The following is a 15,416-nucleotide window of genomic DNA, read 5'->3' as shown; positions in this document are numbered from 1 at the left end:
GTCCCTTCTTCTTGTCAGTGTTTTCCATACATTCCTTTCCTCGCCGATTCTGCGGAGAACCTCCTCATTTTTTACCTTATCAGACTACCTAATTTTCAACATGTTCCTTCGTCTGTCATGGATTCTTCTGCTACCTAGGTAGTAGAATACCATCACTAATTTTGATGTTAAGTTTCTCGCTGTTTCCATTTGTGCTACATCTCGTTACTTTTGTCTTTCTTCGATTTACTCTTAGTCCATATTCTGTACTCATTAGACTGTTGACTGCATTCAGCAGATCGTGCAATTCTTCTTCACTGAAGACAGCTATGTCATCAGCGAATCTTATCACTGATGTCCTTTCATCTTGAATTTTAATCTCACTCCCGATTCTTTCTTTTATTTTCTTCTTTGTTTCTTCAATGTATAGATTGAGTGGTAGGGGCGAAGACTACATTCCTGTCTTACACCCCCTTTAATCCGAGCACTTCGTTCTTCATCTTTCACTCTTATTGTTCCCTCTCGGTTCGTACATACTGTAATGTCACCCGTCTTTCCCTATAGCTTCCCCTATTTTTGTGAGAATTTGCAACATCTTGCACCATTTGACACTGTCGAACGCTTTGTCCAACTCGACAAATCCTGAGAACGTTTCTTTCATTTTCTTCAGTCTTGCTTCTACTATCAACCGCAATGTCAGAACTGCCTCTCCAGTGCCTTTACCTTCGCTATAGGCAAAATTATCCTCATCTAACACATACTCAGTTTTATTTTCCATTCTTCTGTATATCATTCTTGTCAGCAATTTGGATACATGAGCTGTTAAGCTGATTGAGCGATGATTCCCGCACTTTTAGGCTAATGCTATCATCGGAATTGTGTGGCTGATGTTTTCTTCGGGAAATCTCATGGAATAAAGCCAGACTCATAAATTTTACCCATCAACGTTAATAGACGTTTTGTTGCCACATCCCCCAATGATTTTTAGAAATCCCGATAGCATGTAATCTATCCTTTGCGCCTTATTTGAACCAAATGTCTTTTAAATTTTGATTCAAATACTGTATCCCTTATTTATTCCCTATGGGCTCCAGTTTCTTCTTCTTCTAACACGTCATCAGACAAGTCTTCTTCCTCATAGAGGCCTTTAGTGTTCTCTTCCCATCCATCCGCTCTCTCCTCTGCAATTAACAGTGGAACTACCACTGCAGTCTTAATCTTACCGCCATTGCTTTTAATTTCACCGCAAGTTGTTCTGAGTGTTTTCTCTATGCTGAGTCAGTTCTTCCGATAATCATTTCTTTTTCGATTTCTTCTCATTTTTCATGCATCCAATTTCGCCTTAGTCTCCTTGCACTCCATATTTATTTTATTTCTAAGTGACTCTTATTTCTGTCTTCCTGAACTATTGTACTTCCTTCTTTCGCCGATCAAATGAAGTATTTCTTCTGTTACCCATAGTTTTTCCCCAGTTATCTTCTTTATTTTCCTTTCCAACTCCTGTTATTGCCATTCTTAGAGATGTCCATTCCTCTTCAACTGTACTGCCTACTGAGCTGTTCAGTACCACTGCAGCTGAAACCCTAGAGAACTTCGTGGGTATCTGTTCCATCCTTGCCGGCTGCCGACCGCAGTGGTCGAGCGGTTCTAAGCGCTTCAGTCCGGAACTACACGGCTGCTACGGTCGCAGGTTCGAATCCTGCCTCGCGCATGGATGTGTGTGATGTCCTTAGGTTAGTTAGGTTTAAGTAGTGCTAAGTTCTACGGGACTGATGACCTTAGAAGTTAAGTCCCATAGTGCTCAGAGCCATTTGAACCATTTTCCATCCTTCCGTATCTCACCTCTTCGCACATTGATTCTTGGTGTCTAGTCTCTTAAACCTTAGCTTACTCTTCAGCATCGGATCCTATATCTGCCACTGGGTACGCCTTACAATCCAATATCAGATTTCGGAATCTCTGTCTGACGATGGTGTAATCTAAATGGACTCTTCCCGTATCTCCCGGTCTTTCCCAAGTATACCTCCTCCTCTTGTGATTCCTGAACAGAGTATTCGCTATCACTAGCTGGAATTTGTTGCAGAACTCAAAAAGTCTTTCTCCTATCTCATTCCTGGCATCAAGCCAGTATTCTCGGGTAATCCTGTCTTCTGCTCATTCCGCTACAACCGCATTCCAATTCTCCACGTCTCTAGATTTTCGCCTCCACTTACGTACTGAATTATCCACTCAGTACCTTCACATACTCTCTCCAGCTCTTCATTTTCTGCTTGCGACATTGGCATGAGTAACTGAACTATTATTGTCAGTGTTGACTTGCTGTCGATTTTGATGAGGACAACACTATCACTAAAATTTTCACTATAATTCATCTTCTTATTCATCCTACTCGCGTTATACCATTTTCTGTTGCTGTTGATGTTACCCTATAGTCGTCTGAAAATAAATCCTTGTCTTCTTTCCATTTGAATTTAGTCTATGTCTACGTTGAGCCAGAGCATCTTCCTCTCCATATTTTCTGGTTTCCTACAACATTCCAGCGGTTGACATTCCATTCGCTGAGTAGTAGAACATTATCCTTTAGTTGGCTATCCAATCTTTTTCTCATGCTCACCTCCCTCTGGCAGTTCGTCGCGGAGATCCGAATGGGGGAATAGTCTGGAATCATTGTCAATGGAAACTTTCAAATACAGGCCATATGCCCTGTTGATGCACGTTATATGTCTTTAATGCAGTGTTTTACACTACCTTCTGCATTCTCATAAGACTCCTCCACCTTATTTAACAAGGTCATTGGCAGAATGACAATGACTTCTCATGCCGGAAGTCTTCGGCCGCCATTATTGACAATTTTTATTCAGAATTCAATCAATGGTGAGGCTCGAACCTGGAAACGAGGATTCTTGGGTACCAATCATAGACGCTATCCTAGACCACAGGCACCCAGATGTATTAGTGTGTTAAATTCATCGTGTGAACTATACCCTGGCATGTCAAAGAACAGAATGAAGCCAGCAGCAGAGTCATTCTTGCAAGAAGGCAAAATGGATTTCGAAAAGGGAGAGCTTGTACTGACAAATATTTACTATGAAACAGCTGATAGAGAAAACAACTACATTTTGGTCACCTGTATGGCGTTGTAAGATCTACAGTAGGCCTTCGATAAGGTAGAGAGGCAGGATCTACGAAATTATAGCTAAACGGACTGCTCCTAACACATAATAATATATATATAAATAGTTTTCGTTATGGAACCTGCTTCATACTCAGTTGATCTAATTACAATGGCGGAAACATAGTTATCGATCATGGAGTCTTCTCTTTTTTAACATCATACAGACGATATCCTACGCAGATAGAAGAAACAGGTACCACTTGGAATTAAGAATCACTTATTGCATGGTGATGATTTCGTGATTATGAAAAACACAAAATATAGTCTTCAAATAGGTTTTTATTTATTACGTAAGATTTTTAAAGGATATAACTTTAAAATCTCTGTCTCAAAATCAGTAGCCTAGGCATTCCTGGGCAAATACTAAATAAGAGCAAAGATTATTTATAATGACAGAATTTTAGAAAGATTCAACATTTTAGCTATATAAACTGTGATATCTCGTATAATTTTGACAGAGATAGAAATAATAAATTAGGATGATACCAGGGAATTGCGGAAGTATTCACAGAACATTGAAAGCATAGGGGAACGAAACGCATTGAAGCCGTACAAAGTGATGACAGTGCCGGTTATTCTGCAGGGCAGTGAGATGTGGACATTAAGACAGGAAGACCACAGCGACATACAGGCCACTGAAACGAAATTCCTAGGGCACTGCTGGGGCGCAAACGATAAAATAAAAAAACTTGGATATATGAAACCAGTTACAAACATTTGCCATACAGTATAAAATGGGCGAATATAGAAGCAACTGGGAAGACCATTTATAACGAATGGACAATACAAGGATTCCGAAAGTGGCCTAATGGCCTTAAAGTCCCAGGAAGTCTGAGGCTAAGATTGAATGAGGCCGGAACAGGCCGAAGAGCCTAATTCCTTAAAGAATTATGATTACGATGATAATGAAATTAAGCTCGCATGGGGGTGGAATTTTAATCGATATATACGACAGCCACAGGAATGATGGATAATTAGTTTGTTGGCGATGGGAAAGCTGTTCATAGTGTGACACTGCCCATTTCGATCAGTGCAGATAGAACAATAAAAATTCTCACTGTCCGTACAGGGCAGTGATTTGCAGCGAATACATACGAATGCAGATATAGGACACACTCCCCTGTTTTCTCTGGGTATCAGCGGCCGCCTCTGTGCACTTCTTTATGTGGATCCCTCATCTCTTAATAATGTTATTGCCGGCCGGAGTGGCCGAGCGGTTCTAGGCGCTACAGTCTGGAACCGCGTGACCGCTGCGGTCGCAGGTTCGAATCCTGCCTCGGGCATGGGTGTGTGTGATGTCTTTAGGTTAGTTAGGTTTAAGTAGTTCTAAGTTCTAGGGGACTGATGACCTCAGAAGTTAAGTCCCATAGTGCTCAGAGCCATTTGAACCAAAATGTTATTGACACACTTTCCAGTTGTGGAACTCAAGTGAACAAGCAGTCTACGAGTTGAGGATTCTGGCAAAAAAGTATGTTTGAAATAACAGTAACATTTTTACGATAAGCGCAAGGGAGGCGAAAGAATGTGTAAGGAAGAAGGAAGACAACAACTGAGGCCTTGGTAGTAACTTACGAAACAGAAATGCTGATGAGCACTGTGGGGCGAACGTCTCCTTGTGTCGTTTATTAATAGGCTCTCTGAACTCCTTTGCTTCCTTCATACACTGCCCGAGTTTGTTAACCTCTGTTACAAGGCAACTGGAGACACTGGAAGAGCACAAATAAAGTACTTGTTGCACAAAAGCGTCGCAAGTAGATTCTATCACCTATAAGATAAAGAAGGAAAAATCGATTGGTTTTGATGTTCAAGCCCTAAAATTTAAGCAGCACCTAAATTGGCAGCGTAGTCGTGACTTTGGGACACGTAAGTATTGTTATCAGTTATGTTTATTCCTTTAAGCTTACATATTGAATTACAATAACTAAATAATTACGCAGGCAAAAGCATCGAATAAATAATTTAAATCGTAACGAAGAAATGTACATATATCTAATCCTATTTACGCGAGTCATTGCGCTTCTATGGGACATAATATTTATACAATATTAATTTTGGCCGGCCGCTGTGACCAAGCGGTTCTTGGCACTTCAGTGCGGAACCGCGCTGCTGCTACTGTTGCTGGTTCGAATCCTGCCTCGGGCTTGGATGTGTGTGATGTCCTTAGGTTGGTTAGGTTTAAGTAGTTCTAAGTCTAGGGGACTGATGACCTCAGATGTAAAGTTCCATAGTGCTTACAGCCATTTGAACCATTTTTATTAATTTTGTTCACGAGACGTACGTCTCCGTTTTTTAAGCTTCTGTATTTGTCCTTTTTCTTTTGAATTATTGAATTAGATCGCTCACTGAGATTGTGAGGTCTATGTCAAGAACTCGGGATTTTCCCGCCAGGGGCTGTCCCCACGGTTACATGTGCCCTTGTCACAATCTTCTCTCTACGGGTTACGGGTAGGAGGAACGTCTGGACGTGGCCGCAACGATAGTTTTAGCGAAAAAATCCTAGTTATGCACCCGTCTGGCGGCCTGTCAGCTTGGTTCCGCCAACGCGGGTGGACACTTACGCCAAAGAAAACCCGCTATCCGTCACCTTACAGCAAGAAATATACTCAGCTGAGACCGGTAGCTTTTGCAAGATGGACTGGATTCCGCGCGATAAAATGAGCTAACCAGTGACATAATGGAAGATAGGTGATACGAAGAGGCGTTAGCATATTCTACTACACTGAGATGACAAACCGCATGGGATACCGGTGGGCACGTATACGCACGGTATAAAAGGGCTGTGCACATCGGTAAATACCGCAACCTCGTGAAGCTTGTGGAAGAAGGAAATGGTATTGTTTGATCCACAATATCGAGCCGCAGAAGTTGTTGAAGATGGTCTTCCACCATCTTATGACCAAGAGGGAGCCAGAGTTGCTGAAGCAGCACCTCGCAGCTCAGGGTTTCCCTGTCCGCTCCACCGGCCTGATGAGGTCGCCTAGGGCACACAGGAACAAGCCTCTGCTCCTGGTTGTCCTGGTCGACAACATCGAAACTGGCAGTCTTGTAGGGGAAGGTTGAGCCCCTTCGTTCAGAAGATAGGAGAGCCCAGTGTTACGTCTGCAAGGGTTGCACCATGTGGTGCGCTGCTGTCACATGCCAGCGCGCTGTGCCAGGTGCGCCGGACCGCACCAGAGTAGGGAGTGCAGCAAGAAGAAAGAACACCCGCCGACTTGCTGCAGCTGATGTGAACCACATGCGGCAAGCTAAGGGGGCTGTAATGCCTGCCGCCGCAAGGCAGCCACCAGACGGATCCAGCCAGGACTCAGCTTCGCTGACGTCCCCAGGGTGTAGCGCCACCAGCTAGCAACACGCCTGCGCCGTCAAATGCGCCACAGGCCTCACGAGTAGGGCGCGGATGTCAGACTGAGCGACGCGTCATCTTGCAGCGTGCCAGTGGACAGCGCGCAGCGACAAAGAGCAACGTCGCAGCCGCCGGAACGGACAGCAACGAACTCAGTACGCTCCTGCGGCACTGACCCAGCTTTTCTGACAAATTCCAGCAGTCGTTGAAGCAGTAACGCCGGCAGCTGATGGCCGAGCGGTTCTAAGCGCTTCAGTCTGGAACCGCGCGACCGCTACGGTCGCAGGTTCGAATCCTGCCTCGGGCATGGATGTGTGTGATGTCCTTAGGTTAGTTAGGTTTAAGTAGTTCTAAGTTCTAGGGGACTGATGACCTCAGATGTGAATCCCATAGAGCTCAGATCCATTTTTTGATGCAGTAACGGCGGCTTTCCCAGCCAACGCCGTCAAAAACCAGCGACATCACGGATAACGCTCATATCCATGGCTTGACAATAAGCCCCTTCAATGCGAACGGACTGTGTTCCCAGCAGGACGAATTTCGCCAATTCCTACGGAACGAGGATGTTGCAGGAAACATTTCTCAAGCCCGGGGTGAACTTCTGGCCAGCAAACTACTGTAGCTACCGGATCGATAGAGCCACCCACTTGGACGGCACCGCCGTCTGTATCAAGAGGTCGCTGCAGCGTCATTTTGTCCACCCGCTGGAGCTCGCCTTGTTGGAGGCCCCGGGGGCCGTCAACACCACCGCCGGGAAGATTTTCTTCGTGTCGTTATATCGGCGGCCCAATAGACCAACACACGAAGCATATTTCAATTCTCTGCCGTCACTTGAGGGCGACTTTTACATGCAGAGGATTTCAATGAGAAAAACCCGGAATGGAACTCTCGCCTCACCAACACCAACGGGTGCCAACTCTCCCACGTCGTAACGGCGTAGTCTGCCAGGGGCCGTTTGATCCCACACACTTCCCTGCCCGACGTCATAATAATAATGTCGTGTGACTAGGGCCTCCCGTCGGGTAGACCGTTCACCTGGTGCAAGGCTTTCGATTTGACGCCACTTCGACGACTTGGGCGTCGATGGTGATGAAATGATTATAATTAGAACAGCACAACACCCAGTCCCTGAGCGGAGAAAATCTCCGGCCCAGCCGGGAATCGAACCCGGGCCCTTAGGATTGACATTCTGTCGCACTGACCACTCAGCTACCGGGGGCGGACTGCCCGATGTCGATAGGACGTGATCGACTTCGCACTTCTGAAAGGCATCGGCCAATTCACATACGGTGAAACACGGAACATCCTATCATCCGACACTGTCCCCGTCTTCTGGGATCGTCTCCTCCCATCTAGACCAGAGTCCGAGTTACAGGAATTTGGGGGAGTGTTTCCACACGGAATGAACTCGAGCCACCAGAAGACACAGCAAACACCGAAATTGTCGGGACCGACGCAGTCCTAGAGTTTTCTTCAACCGAAGATTACTCAGTGCAGCAAATGCTGCTATTCCGAGACGACCGCAGTGGCCGCCAGACGTCTCGCGTGAATTACCGCCGCACAGCCTGGCAGCCGTCACCGAGAAGAAACGACTGTTTCGTGAATGGCAGTTCACTCGCCAGCGAGACACTAAAAGCCCGTCAACCGCATGCGACAGGAGATAAAGCAAGCAGTCGAAGAACATAGGAACAGAGAATGGACAGACGTAGTCCACGCTCAATCCAGACGCCAGCAGCACCTGCAAAATCGTAAAAATCTTCTGCGCCACCGACAGCGCGCACCGCTGTTACAAGCCGGAAACGAATAATTCAGCGAGCCTGATGCAAAAGTCGGCGTGCTGGCCAACGCATTCACAGCAAACTTCACGCCAGTGACCGACGGAAGGAACTTGCCCCCCCCCCCCCCTTCTTGCAGCGGTGTACCGTAGGTCTCTAGAAGAGCGTAGCTTTCCAAAGGATTGGAAAAGGGCACAGGTCATCCCCGTTTTCAAGAAGGGATGTCGAACAGATGTGCAGAACTATAGACCTATATCTCTAACGTCGATCAGTTGTAGAATTTTGGAACACGTATTATGTTCGAGTATAATGACTTTTTTGGAGACTAGAAATCTACTCTGTAGGAATCAGCATGGGTTTCGAAAAAGACGATTGTGTGAAACCCAGCTCGCGCTATTCGTCCACGAGGCTCAGAGAGCCATAGACACGGGTTCACAGGTAGATGCCGTGTTTCTTGACTTCCGCAAGGCGTTTGATGCAGTTCCCCACAGTCGTCTAGTAAAAAAATAAGTAAGAGCATATGGACTATAAGACCAGTTGTGTGATTGGATTGAAGAGTTCCTAGATAACAGAACGCATTCTGTCATTCTCAATGCAGAGAAGTCTTCCGAGGTAAGAGTGATTTCAGGTGTGCCGCAGGGGAATGTCGTAGGACCGTTGCTATTCACGATGTACATAAATGACCTTGTGGATAACATCGGAAGTCCACTGAGGCTTTTTGCGGATGCCGCTGTAGTATTTCGAGAGGTTGTAACAATGGAAAATTGTACTGAAATGCAGGAGGATCTGCAACGAATTGACGCCTGGTGCAGGGAATGGCAATTGAATCTCAATGTAGACAAGCGTAATGTGCTGAGAATACATAGAAAGGAAGATCCTTTATCATTTAGCTACAATATAGCAGGTCAGCAACTGGAAACAGTTAATTCCATAAATTATCTGGGAGTAGGCATTAGGAGTGATTTAAAACGGAACTATCATATTAAGTTGATCGTCGGTAAAGCAGATGCCAGACTTTCATTGGAAGAATGCTTAGGAGATACGATCCGAAAACAAAGGAAGTAGGTTACAGTACACTTGTTCGCCCACTGCTTGAATATTGGTCACCAGTGTGGGATCCGTACCAGATAGGGTTGATAGAAGAGATAGAGAAGATCCAACGGAGAGCAGCGCGCTTCGTTACAGGTTCATTTAGTAATCGCGAAAGCGTTACGGAGATGATAGATAAACTCCAGTGGAAGACTCTGCAGGAGAGACGCTCAGCAGCTCGGTACGGGCTTTTGTTGAAATTTCGAGAACATACCTTCATCGAGGAATCAAGCAGTATATTGCTCCCTTCTGCGTATATCTCGCGAAGAGACCATGAGGATAAAATCAGAGAGATTTGAGCCAACACGGAGGAATACCGACAATCTTTCTTTCCACGAACAATACGAGACTGGAATAGAAGAGAGAACCGATAGAGGTACTCAAAGTACCCTCCGCCACACACCGTAAGGTGGCTTGCGGAGTATGGATGTAGATGTAGACATAGATGTAGACATTGTGGACGAGGCCCACGGCCACCGAGTCGATAAGCAGCTCCCCGTATCCCTAGCAACAAGGAATGAAGAAGACATAATTGAGACGATTACAGAGGAAGAAGCCGCGGTGGAACTTCGTTGTCTCAGCACGTGGAAAACAGGCGGCAGTGACGGAATCAACAAACACCTGATAAAGAACCTGCCATCAGGAGCACACCATCACTCAGCGGACGTGTTCAACGAGATACTTCAGGCTGCTACAGGGTGTTTCAAAAATGACCGGTATATTTGAAACGGCAATAAAAACTAAACGAGCAGCGATAGAAATACACCGTTTGTTGCAATATGCTTGGGACAACAGTACATTTTCAGGCGGACAAACTTTCGAAATTACAGTAGTTACAATTTTCAACAACAGATGGCGCTGCAAGTGATGTGAAAGATATAGACGACAACGCAGTCTGTGGGTGCGCCATTCTGTACGTCGTCTTTCTGCTGTAAGCGTGTGCTGTTCACAACGTGCAAGTGTGCTGTGGACAACATGGTTTATTCCTTAGAACAGAGGATTTTTCTGGTGTTGGAATTCCACCGCCTAGAACACAGTGTTGTTGCAACAAGACGAAGTTTTCAACGGAGGTTTAATGTAACCAAAGGACCGAAAAGCGATACAACAAAGGATCTGTTTGAAAAATTTCAACGGACTGGGAACGTGACGGATGAACGTGCTGGAAAGGTAGGGCGACCGCGTACGGCAACCACAGAGGGCAACGCGCAGCTAGTGCAGCAGGTGATCCAACAGCGGCCTCGGGTTTCCGTTCGCCGTGTTGCAGCTGCGGTCCAAATGACGCCAACGTCCACGTATCGTCTCATGCGCCAGAGTTTACACCTCTATCCATACAAAATTCAAACGCGGCAACCCCTCAGCGCCGCTACCATTGCTGCACGAGAGACATTCGCTAACGATATAGTGCACAGGATTGATGACGGCGATATGCATGTGGGCAGCATTTGGTTTACTGACGAAGCTTATTTTTACCTGGACGGCTTCGTCAATAAACAGAACTGGCGCATATGGGGAACCGAAAAGCCCCATGTTGCAGTCCCATCGTCCCTGCATCCTCAAAAAGTACTGGTCTGGGCCGCCATTTCATCCAAAGGAATCATTGGCCCATTTTTCAGATCCGAAATGATTACTGCATCACGCTATCTGGACATTCTTCGTGAATTTGTGGCGGTACAAACTGCCTTAGACGACACTGCGAACACCTCGTGGTTTATGCAAGATGGTGCCCGGCCACATCGCACGGCCGACGTCTTTAATTTCCTGAATGAATATTTCGATGATCGTGTGATTGCTTTGGGCTATCCGAAACATACAGGAGGCGGCGTGGATTGGCCTCCCTATTCGCCAGACATGAACCCCTGTGACTTCTTTCTGTGGGGACACTTGAAAGACCAGGTGTACCGCCAGAATCCAGAAACAATTGAACAGCTGAAGCAGTACATCTCATCTGCATGTGAAGCCATTCCGCCAGACACGTTGTCAAAGGTTTCGGGTAATTTCATTCAGAGACTACGCCATATTATTGCTACGCATCGTGGATATGTGTAAAATATCGTACTATAGAGTTTCCCAGACCGCAGCGCCATCTGTTGTTGACAATTGTAACTACTGTAATTTCGAAAGTTTGTCTGCCTGAAAATGTACTGTTGTCCCAAGCATATTGCAACAAACAGTGTATTTCTATCGCTGCTCGTTTAGTTTGTATTGCCGTTTCAAATATACCGGTCATTTTTGAAACACCCTTTATCTTACAACGTGGAAACACGCCGAAGTTGTGGCCATTTCGAAGGCCGGGAAAGATCGCCAGGTAACAAGCCACCGGCCCATCTGTCTCCTCCTGTCGCTCTCGAAAGTTTTCGAGAGGATATTCACGAAAAGACTGATGGAACAGCCAGGAGGGTGTCATCCCAGACGAGCAGTTCGGCTTTCGAAGCGGCCATTCAGACTTCCATCACAACTGCGACTCTTAGAGCCAACGATGAGAGCACTGGAAGCAAGAGAATACCTTGGAGCAGAGTTTCTCGACGTGTGCGGAGCCTTCCATTCCGTCAAGCATGACGGCCTCGTGTACAGACTCTTCCCACTCTGGCCGCTGCCTATCGGAGCGAACCCAAGTCAAGGCAAACTGCAGATACGTGCGGGAGTACCGACGGGGTCTGTACTCGGCCTTTTGCTGTACTCATTGTACACTGGTGATATTCCGCTGGTGGCGCGCGTCGAACTGGCACTCTGCACCAATGTTACAGCGTTGTATATCCGCAGCATGAATGGACGAACCGTGAATCACCGTCTCCAACTCGGGTGCAACACTCTGGATTCATGGTCAACGAAAGGGCGGCTGAAATTCATCGCAGTGAAGAGCCAGGCAGTGATCTACACCCGAAGAACGCTGATGCCAGATCTCCCACCAGTAGAACTACTTAAACCTAACTAACCTAAGGGCAGCACACACAGCCATGCCCAAGGCAGGATTCGAACCTGCGACCGTAGCAGTAGCGCGGTTCCGAACTGAAGCGACTAGAACCGCTCGGCCACAATGGCTGGCCCAGTCAAAACCCTGAGAGCTCCTGCCCCATTGAGCAAGACGGCGAATTAACTCGGGATAGCCCTAGAACAAAGACTCTCCTGGGCGCCTTATACCCGAAACATCAGAAATGAGCCATAGGGCGCCTTCGCGCTCTCTACCCGCTGCTGAACCCACAGTTGACACTCACGCTGTACCTAACACTGATTCGACCATCGTTAGAGCATGCAGCTGTGGTGTGGGGAAAGGCAGCAGATTTACTCATCGCAACGTCAAAGGACGCAGAATCGAGTTCTGAAGACCACTCTACGCCTTCCGATGGAATACTCCACTCGTCTACTACACGGAGATACAGGTATCCTACTCCTGCAGTAGACGTGTCGTCGTTCTGCGAGAAGGCAGGGCAGTCCCACAACCGGCTCGTCCGTGAATTTGACCATCAACCAAATCACAGGGGAAGAACACGTCTGCCTGACCTGTTGAGAGAATAAGTTTCTCTCGGATGACACAGGAATGCCAATTCGTATATGTAAGGTTTTTGTTTTCTTCCTTACAAGAACAGCAGGAAGAGCATTTTCATACTTAACCTTGCTCAACATGTCGAGCAAGGAAATCTCGCCACAGAAGAACTGTTATTTACACCCAGATGATTCGTGTGAAGAGGTTTCCGACGTGGTTATGTCCGCACAAAGGGGATTATCAGACTTTGAACGCGGAGTGGTAGTTGGAGCTAAACGCATGGGACATTCCGTTTCGGAAATCATTGGGAAATTCGATATTCCGAGATCCACCATTGTCAACAGTGTGTCTAGAATACTAAATTGCAGGTATTACTTCTCATCACGCAAAACGCAGTGGGCGACGGCCTTCACTTAACGATCGACGGCCCCGGCGTTTGCGTAGAGTTGTCATTGCTAATAAACAAGCAACATTGCGTGAAATAACCGCAAAAATCAAAGTGGTACGTATTACGAATGTACGAGTTAGGACTATGCGGCCAAATTTGGTGTCAATGGACTATGGCAGCGGAACACCGAGGCGATTGCCTTGGTTACCGGCGCGACATCGCCTGCACCGCCTCTCCTGGGCTCGTGAGCATATCGGTTTGACTCTGGACGACTGGAAAAGCGTGGCCCGTTCAGATGAGTCCCGATTTCAGCTGGTAAGAGGCGATGGCGGGGCTAGAGTGGCATCATAGCTCAATATTTCTGAAGGGGACTTCCAACGATTTGCTGGGTCCTTGTCACGTCGAGTTGCTGCGATACGCCGGACAAGAGGAGGTTCGACACGGTATTAGGTTCAAATGGCTCTGAACATTATTGGACTTAACATCTGAGGTCATCAGTCCCCTAGAACTTAGAACTACTTAAACCTAACTAACCTAAGGACATCACACACATCCATGCCCGAGGCAGGATTCGAACCTGCGATCGTAGCGGTCGCGCGGTTCCAGACTCAAGCGCCTAGAACCGCTTGGCCACCCCGGCCAGCACGGTATTAGGAACTATGTCCTATGTCACCTCAGTGCAGTATGAATATTGTAATACATCGATATCTCTGAATAAAGCGTTTATCTAGTTCTGCATGACAAATGCTTGACCATGACGTTTCTGTAATACACATGCTTGGAGATTTTTCTTCTCTGGTATCCCCATTATCCAAGTTTCCTTCCTTTGAACTAAATTACAGTGAACCAAGTCCAGTTATTATATTGTGTATTGTGATTTAAACTGGGGACCTAGAAACGACGGGGAGGATTCGTCCCGCCGTAGCCCTCAGTGATTCACAACAGGCCTTAGCAGTCCACCAACCCCACCGCCGCCCCACACCAAACCCAGGGTTATTGTGCTTTTCGGATCGCAGTGGACCCCGCCACCGGGAACGTCTCATACCAGACGAGTGTAACCCCAAATGTTTGCGTGGTAGAGTAATTATGGTGTACACGTACGTGGGAACAGTGTTTCCGCAGCAATCGCCGACACAGTGTAACTGAGGCGGATTAAGGGCAACCAGAACGCATTCGCCGAGGTAGATGGAAAACCGCCTTAAAAACCATCCACAGGCTGGCCGGTCATACCCGCAGACTGCCCACCAGAGCGTTGTTTTACCATGTATTGGCATTATCCTTCATTTATGAGCATGAGTGTATTATACAGGGTGAAAATTATTTGAACCGATAAACTCTGGGAGGTTGTAGGGGACATCAAAACAATTATTTTTCTCTTATGTCATTTTTTCCTTTGAGGAGTATTTACATCGGTAGAGGAAGATTTCTCTGGCGGCAAATTAATTAAACCAACAAACACTTTTCCATTGTTTTATGACCAAGAGACAACACATTAACACAACCCAATTTCAATTACAGTAGATTTTCAAAAATGCCTCCATTGACACGTAAACAATGGTTACACCGCCGGAAAAATGCCTCGGATCATGTTCTGTTTGACACTGACAAAAACCCAAGGAGTATCTTGAATTGTTCCTGGTGCTACTACTATCCGGGCGACCAGATCCTCTTCTGGTGCAAAAGGAGTTGCGTAAACAAGGTTGCGCATCTCTCCCCACACAAAGTCCAGAGGGGACATATCTGGGGATCGAGCAGGCCATGGTAAAGGACCACCTCTGCGAATCCACGTTTCTGCCAATCCACGGTCCAGGAATCGACGCACACGACAACTGAAATGTGCCGGCACCCCGTAATGTTGGAACCACATGCGTTGTCTTGTAGGGAGCGAGACGTGTTCCAGCAATTCTGGCAATGGCTCTGGCTCTGAGCACTATGGGACTTAACATCTGTGGTCATCAGTCCCCTAGAACTTAGAACTACTTAAACCTAACTAAGGACATCACACAACACCCAGTCATCAATTCTGGCAATGCTCTGGCGATAAAATAGTGCCTGCCATTTAATGGCCTAGGTAGCAGATACGACTCAATTAAACAGTCCCCAACAACACCGATCCACACATTAAAGAAGAACCGTACTTGATGAGCGCTAGTAACTGTGGCATGTGGGTTATCCTCACTCCAAAC

Source organism: Schistocerca nitens, chromosome 8 (assembly GCF_023898315.1).
Source record: "Schistocerca nitens isolate TAMUIC-IGC-003100 chromosome 8, iqSchNite1.1, whole genome shotgun sequence".
NCBI lineage: Eukaryota > Metazoa > Arthropoda > Insecta > Orthoptera > Acrididae > Schistocerca > Schistocerca nitens.
Note: the sequence above shows the minus strand (reverse complement) of the source record.